This window comes from Ips typographus, linkage group LG1 (assembly GCF_016097725.1).
Source record: "Ips typographus isolate SLU linkage group LG1, UJ_Ityp_2.0, whole genome shotgun sequence".
In the NCBI taxonomy this organism is placed as follows: domain Eukaryota; kingdom Metazoa; phylum Arthropoda; class Insecta; order Coleoptera; family Curculionidae; genus Ips; species Ips typographus.
In genome coordinates, this window is record NC_138422.1 from 4,460,206 (window position 1) to 4,474,974 (window position 14,769).

General features: G+C 32.7%; 1 protein-coding gene across 3 annotated transcripts in view; it reads right to left on the reverse strand.

The window, feature by feature from the left end:
* LOC145735049 (SH2 domain-containing protein 4A-like) overlaps window positions 1-14,051 on the reverse strand; it is a 35,526-nt gene extending 21,475 nt beyond the window's left edge. Inside the window, exon 1 of one of the 3 annotated variants that reach the window (XM_081988783.1) lies at window positions 13,569-14,051. The gene's annotated coding sequence lies outside the window, so the exon portion shown is untranslated. The remainder of the gene's footprint in view (window positions 1-13,568) is intronic. The other 2 variants (XM_081988782.1, XM_081988775.1) reach the window with 2 other exon arrangements.
* Window positions 14,052-14,769: the final 718 nt, after the last annotated feature.

The following is a 14,769-nucleotide window of genomic DNA, read 5'->3' on the forward strand; positions in this document are numbered from 1 at the left end:
TCACTTTACCTACAATTTTAAAATATGTAATAACTTTAGTATAGTGTACATTTTTAAGTATAGCATGTCATATTATACAAACGTGTAGCTTTAACTTTAAGAAAATTAATTTGACTTAATTAGTTTTATTTATTTCAAATTTAGTTTTATTGTTAATTTGGAGGTATAAACCGGGAATTATGAATGCGGCCAATGAAACTTTGCTAATTTAGGGTCACTAGAATAGGAAGGCGTTGTTGAAAGATGACACATGTCTTTGTCAAGTGTCACGTTATATCGCTAAATTTTACAAAATGTCTGTGTTTTATTGTATCAACTTATTATAAGCCGACCAACGGTGATTGGATAATAAGAAATAGTATTTTTGCTAAAGAATATTGAGCTCTCTAACTTTATGAGATGTATTCTGTAACACACTGCAATCATTTCAAAAGCGTTCAATTTGGCTCACCCTGTACAGCTAAATTTCCACAAATGACAAATCACTATATTTAACAACACCTTATCTTATTTTTATGGAAGGATATAAGATTTTATATCCATAACGAAACGTTTTATCAAAACCCTATTGCTTTTGGCAAATAGATATGTTTGAGGTGTTCAAATATGCAAATATAATTAAACTATAACGTTGAAAATTAGTAGAATTTCACTGGGATTTTATTATAAATATACAGGGTGATTAATTGGTCCTACCTTAGAAGTTTCTAGAACAGAAGTGAAAAATCTATCGATTTAAAATGTTTTCAAAACCACCTCAACCATTAAAGTTAGGTATAGGAAAGAGTTATATAATAGCTATTTATGTAACCAGTTACGAAAAGTTCGATTTTGTGTAACGAATGAATGTTTGTAGGGCGAGCGCAGCGAGGTCCTACAATTTGAATGAGTTACACAATAAGACATTTTCGAAACGTGTTGCATACATAATTTTTTCTAATTTTGACCAAAAAGCTGTGAAAACCATCTTTTAAAGTGATTTAACACAAATATTCACTTTCATAGCACCTTGTATAAACTGTGACAACGACATGTTATGATGGATGTGGCCCATATGTTTCTACGGAAATGCATAAAAACAGAGAGTGATGAAATGAACTTTTCATAACTAGTTACATAAAGTGATACTTTTCGTAACTAGTTACGAAAAGTAAAACGTTTTGTCACTCTAATCAGTTTAGAAAAGTGTCACTTTATATGCCAAAATTAGAAAAAATTAATTAGAGCAGCGGATCCGGAAAATATACAGCGTGTCTCATTTAATATATCAAACTTGATACCACTTTTTAGTATAAACGTCAACGTCGATTTTAAATCGATAGAACAAATGTCATATACCTAAGTAGTTCTTGTCTCGTTTTCCGAACACGGTTAAGGTACCATCGACCATCAATCACCCTGTATAGCAATAACAAACACAAGTCGTGTGTTGAATATGTAAAGTATGTAACAATTTATGTTATTCGCTTTTATTTACCACTAAAAATGTAAATAATAAAACGCCATTGTGTTGCATTTAATTAAGCATACAATCGTCATATTTTTATTACTTCTCCAGTGCTCTATGCAAATTTTGCAGTAAATATATCAGTTAACATATTCGTGAAACACATATTTTATTATTCTACAAAATTGCAAGAAGCATTATGGTTACTTTTCGCGGAAACTTAAACCAGAAATATATTGAACACGCATTAATGTTTAGTTTAACGTAAGGTAAATAGTCCAGTTACCTAACGCATTTCCTAATTAAAGCAAACCATCGGAAGAGAAACAATTAAATCGAAACGCATTAATGTACTGGAAATTAAGGAAACTACTGCTTCCTTAAACAAACAATTTTCTTATTCTACAAATAAACACTTTTAAGAAAATGTTATTGTATTGGACTAAATATACAAAACGCATTCCTCAACTGTTAGCTTTGAGAAACTTGAGCTAAAGGAATTCGTTCAGTGAATTATTGCTTACATACATCTGTAAGAACCAACACAATTTCCCATTACCGTCAAACTCTCGGGTATGGTTTATTACCCTTCTGGTAAACTGAATCATAACTCTAAAAAGGTCACGGCCTTAGCTGACACTTGAATAAAAGAGATACTTTCACGTTTTGCACGCTACATCGCACCATGTTAGTTTAACATGGTTAAATTTGGCTGCACCAGTTCATTGTTTCTGATTGTTTCCATTTGCTTGGTTTTGAATATCAAATTCTTATCAGTCACTGATATTTTATTTTTAAAATACACGACGAATTGTCTTGGGATCACCAAGGTTAATGATTGTAAACTGTATCTGTGTCAACTAGAAATTTCCACAGCAAAATCCTTTACTAGTAATCACTAAGAAGGTACTTACGGTTTAGCACCAAGGTACAGACACCACCAACTAAATGTAGGTATAAGGGACTGATATATTGTAGTAATGGTTGAGTATTTAGTAGTAGGACCCTGTCGAAATCGAAAATTGAATAGTGGGGTGGCTTTATGAGTCATTTGAGAAGGATGTGCTAACAAACCATTCTTTGTTGTTATTGGCATGCAGCTGAAGTGACTGAAGAATGCTCAAATTGATAAGATTTTTTGCATGCCGCAATGATAATTACATTTCTGTCAAAAAAATACCGGCAAAACCGTGTTGGTTAATTTAAAAAAAAAAAAACGTGATTTTGTTTTGCTGTAGTGGCTAAAAAACGCTTATCAGTCTCGGTGATTATTCCATCTTGATGAAAGATGACTGTTGTTTTTGTACCTGAGAAGTTCACACCCAAATTATAATTAATACGAACCGCATCCGACGTACCGTAAGTTTATTAATTGGAAATTGTGATAAAGCATAACTTTAGTTGTGTTCATCAATCACAGGCAATTTTCAGCGTGCGATATGAAATAGACCAATCACAGACAATCTTCAGCGTGCGATATAAAACAGACCAATTACAGCTAATCTTGAACGTAAACAAAATAATTCTTCTGATTGTCTTCCTCACTGACATCAAAACATTGCATTTTGGCTTATGTTTTGAGGCAATGAAAAAGCCGTTTAAGTTTCAGTTAGTATTCAATTAAAGAATAAAAACATCTACTAACACTAACACACAGACATTTTATTCACCCTTGTTGTACTTTGTATAACATACTATTATTAATTATGGTTTTTAATGCAACCTTACAACTACTTTGTGAAAATGTTGTAATCATGCCCTTTAGTAAACATCAAGCACTAGTAGCAGCACAACTAGTTTACTAGAAAAGAAAAACTGGGAAGCAATGAAATTAATCATTGTTCGCTAGCACAATGAAAGAGAAAATCAGGTTTGCGAATGTTTGCACGGTGATAAGTAAATCATCGACAGAAACGAAAAGTGAGAGTGTTTTCCCTGAAGTGCCGAGAAGCAATTCTAGAAAGAGAGGAGAGGTCTGTCGGTAATCTTTGGATGGGAAAACCATTCCGATAGTATTTCAGCCCATAAGATGACAATAGGTACCTCAACTACTCTTTAATTTTTTATTAAAAAAATAAGATATTCTTCCTCTACTACTACTATTAACAACCAACTGTTTTCTTTCCACTATTGTTAAAAATTAGAATTGTTTTAAATGTCTATTTTGTTAAACTGGTTAAACTAGTTTTTGCAACTAAAAGAATTTTAAAATTCTTCTTTTTGCACCATTCTTATAATACAAAAAATTCCGTTCCGCTCTAACGGAAAAAAAATCTGAGTTTGAAGAAAATTAATAGTTTGCTTGATAATTAATATTCAATTATGAGAAAGCTACATTATTAAAAAATAATTTGCTCATATATAGGTACCACTCAACTAATATGTAGTCGTTTTGAAATCCTTCATTTACATGCAATTCCGCAAACAACGAATACTCGACGTTCCTATATACTCACAGAAGCACTCTTTCAAGAATATGGTATGCAGACGTGAAGGTATTCATATTAGATTTATTGCTTTTACATATTTGTATTCCGGTTAATTCCTTTAGCGAGGGTACACATTACAAAATTCGCAACTGTTAATGGGGCAACGGATAAAGTATCTAGACGTCTAGACGGAATCTATTTTACACCTCGTATCGCTGATACACATACGAATTCTTAGGAATTATTTCCCAATTTTCCAATGGTACTAAGTAGTTGTTGACCTGCATTTTAAACAACAGGGATTAAAATCAAATTAATCGTTTATAATTAACTTGAAATAAATGATCAACCTTAAACTGATAAGTGGATAATTAATGGGTGTGCTTTAAGGTTGTTTACACCAAAACAACTGAAGTTTAAATTATTATACTTATATGCAGATGTTTCATGGAAAAATTTTATTTTTGGAATCTTGGAAGCTACTTGATACATCTCTCGTCTTTCAATTTCTTTGTCATAAATTAGTCCATGAGATTTAATTAAAAATCATTGATCGTGTATATTTTTACTTGAATTACGTATTTTTTCAAAGTAGTAATACTTATTTATGCTGTACTTATTTGTAAGCGAATTTTGTTCAATTTTGAACAAAACATGGTTCTGCAGATTCAAGAAACAAACAGACTTTGATATCGTGAAGGTTTTTATTAATAAAGTACTGCGTAGTAATACAAATCATCATTGAAATACCCAAGTTCTGATGCATTACTCATAAACACCATTTATCAATTTTCAAACCATTTAAACAATGTACTGCTTTCCAAAACAAAGAACAATTCAAAATTATAAGCAACGCTTTATGATTATATACATTGCGTGTGATAACGCTCCTTAAATAAAAGTTAAACTCAACTTCCTGGTAGATATACCACTGTGATTACCACTTATTTTGTAAATCAGAGGGATTAATAATTCCAGTAACTTATTTCTGATTTATTACTTCCACGTTGATACATATTACTTTTGTTATACGCGTGTTATGACTAGTGTTATTTTGGGAGGACACTTATTTTCTATATTTGGAAATTACAATCATTAAAACGATTCTACAAATCAGACTCCCAAATTTTATTTGAGATTATGTAATCGAACAACTAAGGATGCACCAGACAGGAGTGGCCCATTTTAAACGCCAGGTGTGCTAGTCACCTGCGATTTATACCATTCCTGTTCTCTGGGTCTAACGTTTTATCAATACCAAAATTGTATAGACATAAAAGTATATAAATGTACAAGTCGACTTGTACTCGTAGGTATATTGCGTGTTTTATGTTTCTGTTATTACTTTGTGACGTAATTTTTTTCTTCTGAGGTATTCGGTTTTAGATGGTGGTCACAACCCAGCTGTAGATACGATTTTGTTTAATTCTCGTGAGCAAGCCCTGTTAACTTAAGAAGCAATTCCTGTTGATTAATACGAAGGTAAACAGCCTGTTTAAAACCAAGGTAACCACAGCGGATGATCGGTAGCGAATGATTTGTAGTTTTTTTTGTAAACCAATATCATATTTGCCAAATTGAATGAATGGAACTAGAAATCTGTTTGATTTGATACTTGTATCTTGCAAAATATCAGCTGCGGTTTGACGAATTTTTCACTAACCATTTGCTGCTTATCAATCCTCTTGACCTATCTGGAGTTGTTTTGGAAAGCTGTTGTAGTCAATTCGATCGCTGTAAGTAGTATAAGTATTTTTCCCATACATCTTTGGTGACTCCTTTTGTTTGCACAAACTCATTTATTGGCTTTTTCCTGTTCTTGGGCATCTTCCAGACTTTCTTCTAAGTAAGCAATTTTTTAAGAATACGAGTTGTATGACTGTTGTCAATACACATATTAAAGCTCTTCATAATACACTTTCTGATCTAATTAATATTTTCTTCGACCTAGAATACACTGAAAGTTTCAAACAGTCTTGCATCTCAAGAAAAAATAATGTCCACAATTAATTTCTCAGTTAATTACCCATTAAGAGGAAATCCGCAAATTACCAAATACCTAAGGAAGTATTTAAATGTAAAAACAGGAAAAACATAAACGTGTCAACCGTTTAAAACACAATTAATTTTCCTTAAAATCACTGGCATGACACGATTATAATTTTGAAATCACATGTTTCGCAACCTATTAAAAAAAGCACAACTTTCTTAGGTAATAAAACAGTATCACTTCCTTAATGTTTTGCTAAGAGGAATAATTGCAGAGAATTTTAATGAAATTTAACAATGAACTCTTATTCATTGTAATCAGCATGCGAGACTGAAGTATCTGATTGTTACGTAACTTTTTTAGCATTGTGCAAAGTTTTTTACTTCAATTTTCAATTTTAAATATGTACCTACTTATTTTCATAACAAGTAATAAAAGTGATATTTTTTCGAAAGGAATTAAGTACACAAGGCTGTTTTGTTCTTTTTTTACAAATTTAAACAGCAGCCCTTTATTTAATGATTCATCCATTTTGACGATTCTACCAAGAAATAAAAAAGAAAAAAGTGCCCTGCATCATCTGTTGCCTGAATTAAAATATTGATTATTGTTCAGTTTATTTTACTGTACTGGTGCAGAAAAAAGGGTTTTTGAAACTAAAATGTGTGCTGAAATGTAAAGTTTCAAATATGCGAGAAGAAAATAATGTGGTTTTCGCAAAAAGTAGCGCGTATAACGACAACGTCTCTTTGCCATCTGCAAAGACGAGTAAATGGGTACTTCATTAAATCATTATTCGAATAGCTGCCTAGCAATTGGTACTAATGGTACTTATAACGGCAGAGCCACCATAAATGATTTGTCGGACGTGCTGTACCATCATCATGCAATTTCACGCTAGGAAAAGTGGACTGGTTTGGTATAGTTACCTATTTTGTTCCTTTTCTTTGCTAGTTAAACCGCGTTTTCATTTCTTGGAATCTCTTATTGAAAACCTGGTGAAAATTTGGTGTAGGCATTTCCGATGTTATTGTATAGATTAGCGTGCTTTAATGACCCGGTTAATTTAGAAATTATTTGTTGTAGTACTAATAGTCTATTCTATTGTAAGCACCCCAGATTTAAACAAAAAAAATAACTGTTTTGTCGTTTTCAGTTTTGTTATGTTTCGGGTTAATGAAGTAACCCGACAGGTGTGAATAATTAAAATTACACACTTTTACCTAAAAAAGTTCTGGTTTTGGTTAACACTTTTATAATAGCAGTTCAAGCAACGCAAACGTCAGACGTTTACAGTTATCTAAGGGCATGGCTACATAGATTTTGTTTTTTTAACTACCTCTTACGCATTTGCATTATTATATCAGAGGCATTTGTTTGACATTTTCCATTAAACTGCTTGGGTGTGCACCTTTGCGCCAGAATAAATGCATACATAATTTAGGTGACAAGAAACTAGTTCAGTTATTTACAACTTTATCTTCAAGATATGTGCTAATTAATATGTTAAATCATACGGAGAAGATATTTTTGCTATTACATGGTCAATAGTAATGAAATATTTCAATGTCGATGTCAAAACGATTTAAGGTACAAATCTTAAGTACTCCAAAAGGTTAAGCAATATACAGGGTGTCCCGCGAGGTAAGGGACAAAATTTCACTACGTGTTTTTTAGGTGAATTCGAGTCAAAAATTTTCTATGAACATGGGTCCGCAAATGCTTCCTTACCGAGATATGATTTTTTAAATTTAATAGTGATTTTGTACCGAAAACTACAATGGCTCTCATCCACATCATTAAAAGGGCTAGACTATGCTTACAATGGGAAAATGGACACTTTGAACAATTATTATAAACAGTTATTTTCCAAGAGGTATTAATTTTTTTTTGTAAAAAAATATTTTTGTGAGGTTATTGTACTTTCCAACACAATAAAACTATTAAACTTAAAAAAATCATATCTTGGTAAGGAAGCATTTGCGGACCCATGTTTATAGAACATTTTCGACTCGAATTTACCTAAAGAACACGTAGTTAAATTTTGTCCCTTACCTCGCGGGACACCCTGTATTACAATGAATCTCTTGATACATAAATAACTTAGATCCTATTTTGTCCATAGCAAAAAAAAACTCAAAAAATACATATCGATTGACACAAGAATTGGTTAGAACAATTAAAAAAACAATTAAATCAAAACATCACACACATCAAAAATGTGCTTAAAACATCAAACAGTCATTTTCTTACTCCAAATGGGTTTTACAAGCGATTTTGGCTCTGATTGTCCTTTCAAACTGTGTTTTTTGCAGTTCAAATTTTGACACTGCTTTTCTCCTTGACTATACCAAATTTTGAAGTCTTTTTCCTGTTATCGGATAGGAAATTTAATGAGGATTCCAAAAATGTGCTTGAAAGAATCATTCTCTCACTCCAACTAGGTTTTACAGGCGATTTTGTCCCTGACTGTCCTTTCAAACTGGGTTTCTTGCAGTTGAAATTTTGACACTGCTTTTTTCCCTGACTGTACCAAATTTTGTAGTGTTTTTTTAGGTTGTCGGATAGGAAATTTAATGAGGATTCCAAAAATGTGCTTAAAACAGTCATTTTCTTATTCAAAGTGGGTTTTACAGGCGATTTTGTCCCTGACTGTCCTTTCAAACTGGGTTTCTTGCAGTTCAAATTTTGACAATGCTTTTCTCCCTGACTGTACCAAATTTTGTAGTGTTTTTTCAGGTTATCGGATAGGAAATTTAATGAGGATTCCAAAAATGTGCTTAAAACAGTCATTTTCTTATTCAAAGTGGGTTTTACAAGCGATTTTCTCCTTGATTGTTCTTTCAAACTGTGTTTTTTTTAGTTCAAATTTTGACACTGCTTTTCTCCCTGACTATACCAAATTTTGTAGTGTTTTTTCAGGTTATCGGATAGGAAATTTAATGAGGATTCCAAAAATGTGCTTAAAACAGTAATTTTCTCACTCCAAGTCACAACATACCGATAAGGGTATATCTTACTTTTCAATGCCAGAAACAGTAAATAATTGCTGACATAGGTGAAACATAAAACATTGTATGCACCACAGGCGTTAGGGAGAGAATAATGTCCATCAGGCCAAAACTTATCCCTCAGGCCATAGGCCCTCTGGCTGTTTCGGCATTCGGGACATTATGTTCTCTCTAACGCCCTTGGTACATAAATAGTTATTAGTTCTTCAAAACAATTAGGAATATTCTTAAAAATTTGTATGTAGGAGTCAACTGTCAACGATAAAGTACGTTTTGCAATAAAAAATATGTTTTTGAGATTTGCCAGTGGCGTCCAATCGATCAAATTATTGAATATTTATATTAGTTTTTCCATAAAATGCAAATTAGATCTGAATTCCTTATTCAATTTAACACAGAAAAGATATCTTATTAACTTTATGGTACGTCATCTCGTTTTCGAATAAAAAATAAAAAAGCCTGCAAAAGTACCATTACAATTAATACTAAATCTTCTACTTTTGTGTCTAATCAATTTTCAAATTTTGATTTATCCAGTTTTTCTGTATATAATTTTTTTATCAGAAGAGGTACTGCCCAAAAAAAAATTTACGTTTCTTGGTTTTGCAAAAAAAAACCAACTACCAAACTTAAAAAGAAGATATTTCATGCATTTGCACCATACTGTATGTTTGAATATTAAAAAAACTTGGTGAATAACATAAAATATGATCTATTTAAATGAAATTGACAGTTAACAGTTGTCTGACTCAAAGTTAAATGGAATTATCATATTTCAATTACTTAAAAGCAAAAATCAAGCCGTGGATATTACAAGATTAAAATCTAAGGTAAATTTGATAATGTGGCTTAAATTTAAATTTTCCGATAAATTTTACTAATAATAGAGCTTCCTGTTGCCCACGGCCATTGTAAGGCCACATCACACCTGCATGAACATAAATCTGCTCAACTTCATTATCCCAGCACTTTGTTGTTCCTTCTAAAAGAGTTGATTATCTCCTAATGCAAATCATGTCCCATTGTTTATTGTTTACATCGGACATGTAAACACATACATGCGCCATATTTAGACTTGTGACGTAAAAATATGCGTCTCCATAAACGACGGGCCTTCAGACCAATTAACAACAATTTTTTCGTCTTGGCATTTATTTTTGAAACAAAGTCGTTTATTCCTCGGTGCTCGTATGTCTGGCGCCTTAAGCCAAGTTGGTTTTTTCTTTTATTTTAACTCGAAATTCTGCATGAGCCATGTACGCTCCCAGATGTGACTTGTTAGCTTATGCAGCATTTTTTTCAGTAGCGTAGGCAAATAAAAATTAAATTTCTGCCAGCAGAACAGCAACTCCTCTTAATTATACGAGAAGTATATCTACGCCTCTGAACTTGGTTAAGTCATAAACCGCCCACAGCATATTATGCCTAAACTCTTTTCACACATTTAAGTTTCTTTGTATTTCATTCACTTATTTGTTGCCAGTCAGCCTGAATATATTTTAAAACGATACTTTTATCAGCAATTCAAAAGAATGTGGATTAAATTATAATAACAACTGATTGCTTAATAAGCGAGAGCCTTGACCTACGGGTTCCCCGAGTAGACATACCAAAAGCCGAACAATGACTTGAATATTTCAGCATAATATGCGACAGTCTAAAGTTAAAATTCCTTCAATCAGTATAAAAAAGTAATAGCCTTGTTATAGTTTTTAAATAAAATAATCTAGATCTCTCAGTATCTTACACAATAGAATTAGTGCAGCAGAAAAGAGGTTAACCAAACCAATATTTACGTGTTGAATTGAGCAACAAAGGAACACGCCCTTTTCAATTCAGTTTACAATAAGAACAATATTAATGCAAGCTAATGAATGTCATGTTAATCTAAGTTAAAATTGCCAGAGAATTGTTGAAGTATTTGATGAACTAATTGTGATACTTTTTCGTGAATTTGACTGAATTCTTTGAAGAATGATCAAAATTTTGCTAATTTTGATCATTCTTTCAGCAACCGATTCTTCAAACAAAAATCAAAATGATGGTGAATTTTGTTGGTGTATAATTTATATTTCCTTAAACTCTGAAAAATACCATTCTTGAAATAAAGCCCATGTCAACCAGTAATATTTATGCTGTATTTCCCTTGAGAACGACATGGTTGAGATAGTCATTGTCTATTGAGTTGAAAGTAAACTGATATCCGAAAGGACCTCGTCTTGGGGAAGTTCTGGTACGTGGAGTTCGGTTTTGGCAATCGTCTAGTAAAGATCTCATACAGGGTGGTACTCTGCAAGTGCTGAGCGCGGTGTTTGCGAGTGTTTACTCTTTTATTTACAGTGGTTATGTTATACTACTGTGTAGTTGTAGTGTAGCTACTACTTAGTTGATGTGTTTAGGTGAAGACCAGTTGTCATTGGTAGGAGAAGTAGTAGTTCTGGTAGTATACACAGTAGTTAGATTGTAATTATGAACAACATGAAATGGTATGTCTCTTGAGACATTATCAGAGATTAGTAATGATTCCATTCATTGGATGTTGGCTACCACATGTTGAAATCTCTCGTTGTCTCTGGCGGTATGGACAAGTTCCTCTATTTATTTGAGTCCCGTCCAGTTTCTAATATTCCTCGCCCAAGATGTCTGCTATCTGCCTATGCCTCCTTTGCCCTCTACTTTTACCCTCCAGAATTAACTGTAAGAAGCTGTATTTTTCGTTCCGAATGATATGCCCAAGGTAGGTATGCAGTTTTCCTTTTTTGATTGTACTTAGTAATTCTCGGCCTTATGCATTTTATGAAATTAGGATACTTAGAAGGTAACCCAATCAAATAATTATTTTGTCTTAGTTCAATAAACAATAACTAAAATCGTTATTTTTACCAGACAAAAACCTGGGGAGGCTCATTCTTGCATCTTTCAAAACTTCTGAACCGAATTATTCTTTTAGAAGAGAAAGACAATAGTAGCGGTTTAGGCACAAATACCATCATCAGACTAAATATCTCTCCGAAACATCTACATATGAGACAAAAGTGATCACCTCACGCTCTGATGATATCAATTATGCCGAAACCTATTAGCACTTTTAATAGAGTGTGGCAGCGAGTTTCCCCGTTAAAAATGGCCACTTTGAGAATCGATGCAAATACCTAGAAAATTGTTCTTTTAGAAATTAAAACTGCCACTTTAAATTTGAAAACTACTATATTAGTAAAACCAAACGTGTATGTTACTGAATTACCAGCAAATATTTTACTATCAAATAAATCTTCCAAACTAAAAATCAACTAACTTATCTAAAGCTGAACACACCTAATAAAACGTAATGAGTAAACTGAAAATGGAATGGCAAGGATTTTTAGTTAAAAATAACCGTGATCACAGTGTCCATGAAAGGATATATTGATAGTTTGCATTTGCTAGGTAACAAATTGCTAGCCGATCATCAATCATAGAGGTATAATAGGTAACTGTTGGAAATAGTTTTAATTATTAATTTTGAATCTTAAAAGTGCCAATCATTTAGATATTTTAAACATTAACTCAATTACAAAACTACAAGAAAAAGTGTCATGCATAACAAACATAATCGATATTCTGGCCTATTGAGAATATAGAAACAATAAAGTTCGTTCCCCTTATATCACATTATTTATTATTCAAATCTCTTCGCGAGACAATGTCTTATTGTTATTCAATAAAGAAATTGCTTATCTTTGTGAACAGTGAAAGAATATTAATGGTCGGCTTGTTCGACACTTAAACATTTTACTAATTTTGGTTATGAAACTGTGTGGGGAAATCCGCAAATGTGAACAAGTCTGATAACGTTTAAGCTGGTTAACATCCCTGTAAATATTTAAATAATGATTAGAAAAATTGTCCGTGATCTCATATGTGTTTGCTTCAATGTTTTAACTTGAACTGATCGGAGTTTAAATCAAATATAGATCATTAAATGATAGATGATAAGTCTGGGGTTCCTCGTAGGAAAAATATTGTTCCTAACTCTTGTGCAAAGTGTCTTGTCTGCACTTGACTGGTGCCCGAACTCCGCATCTCGTCGTTCGTGCGTACAAGACTTACTTTGCACACTTGTTAGGAAAACTACTATTTCGTTAAAATCATTAAGGAAAAGATTAATGTAGTAATTTCTAGTGAGACATATCCTCCTATACATACACATTCAATATCATAAAATAAAACCTCACAGTGGATATAAAGTAATATGGATTTGAAAAAATTTTTAACTACAACTATTCTTGACAAGATAATCGGCGTGCAACTTTTATAGCCAGTAACCACCAACTAATAAAAAAAAGAATACAACAAAGCAGTAAGAAAGCGTGGATTTTGTTTCTTGACAGTTTTCAACTCCTAATGTATACGCAACCGTCGTGGAGTAACAGTGTAGCAAAAAGATATACCTATAGTAGTTTTGGGTAAACTATCCATGCAATGCAATTTAAATGAGTGTTAGTTATAAAAAGGATAAAACTGAACTGAAAGTTGATCTGTATAGTGACTTTTTTGTTACACTGTTGAGCAACCCGGTAAACGTACAAAACATGCAATCCTAAAAGTCACTATTTTTATGCTTCTTGAAAAAATGTTGCCTGATGGTAACCAAATCCGACCACTTTTTGTCAACCCACCAGAACGACCACAAATTATTTATTGGTACCAACCTTTCCAGTTCGAGAATCTTGTCCGAATAACGGCCCAACGTAAATTCCTCTCCTCTCCTGCAGCGAATTCCAAATTAGCAGCAATCGAAGTCAACGGTACCGCACTTCTTCAGGTCAGCAGGAGTCGGAGTTAATAATACAACTTTCCAACCGAAATACCTCGGAGATGCACTTTTGTCGCACTTGATGTTTACGAGTTAAACCAAACTATGCTTTACTTAAATCTGTTATCTGTCGATTGAGTGACAGCAGATTAAGATTTACTAATAAAGCAGTACCAAACCGTGTATGTTTTGGGTACGATGTCGGAAAATACGCGCGTGCGCTTCCTTACGTGCACCAACAGGACGGTACTCCTGCTCTGATCACGACTTGTTGCGGACTGACTGCGCTTTTGCTGGTACTACCGAAGAAGTTTCGAGCTTTGGCCGTGTCCTTTAAAATTCTATTCAAGTCGCACGTTAATCACTGACGGGATGGTTGCTGGGACAAGGATTGAATGTGATTACCAGCAGCAGCTTCATTGCTAACCGGAAATTAACTTTTTCTTGAATATTTTTTAGCATTTTCTTTTTTTCAATATTTTAGTAAACGTAAATGTCCACAAAAACGGTAAAAAGTAAACAAAAACATGATGGTAAAAAAATATACTGTTATTTTTCATCATTTCTGTGTTTATTTTTAATCCGTATTTTCCAATTAATGGTAATATTTTTTCATGAAGATAATGAAACCTATCGATTTTCTTTCAAAATCGCACTTTTTTTTAAGCAATTTATAGTTTTAATCAAACCCGCTAAACATTTACAATTCAGAGCGGAAATCTTGGTCAGATTGCTTAGTCGACAGACAAAATTTTGCATTGGAAAATCTAGTAGATTTCTAGTTTGCAACATTCGATTACTTATTGATACTGGATCACATGCCTCTCTTCTTAGACCATCAATAGCAGAAACACATTTTTCAAATTGAATCGAACCTTACAGTTTAGTTTGATGATTTAATAATTAGGTTTATTGCTCTTTTTAATAGTAAAAATAAAGTTTAAGCAGTTTTATCAAAGCTCAACCCCAAATTCAAACATGTATCTTAAAAATAAATAATTAACAAAAATCATATATTTTTTTTAAACGGTCTAAAATATGTATATTATTGACGTGTACTACCGGTGTAGAAAGACTACAACATTATGTTACTAGTA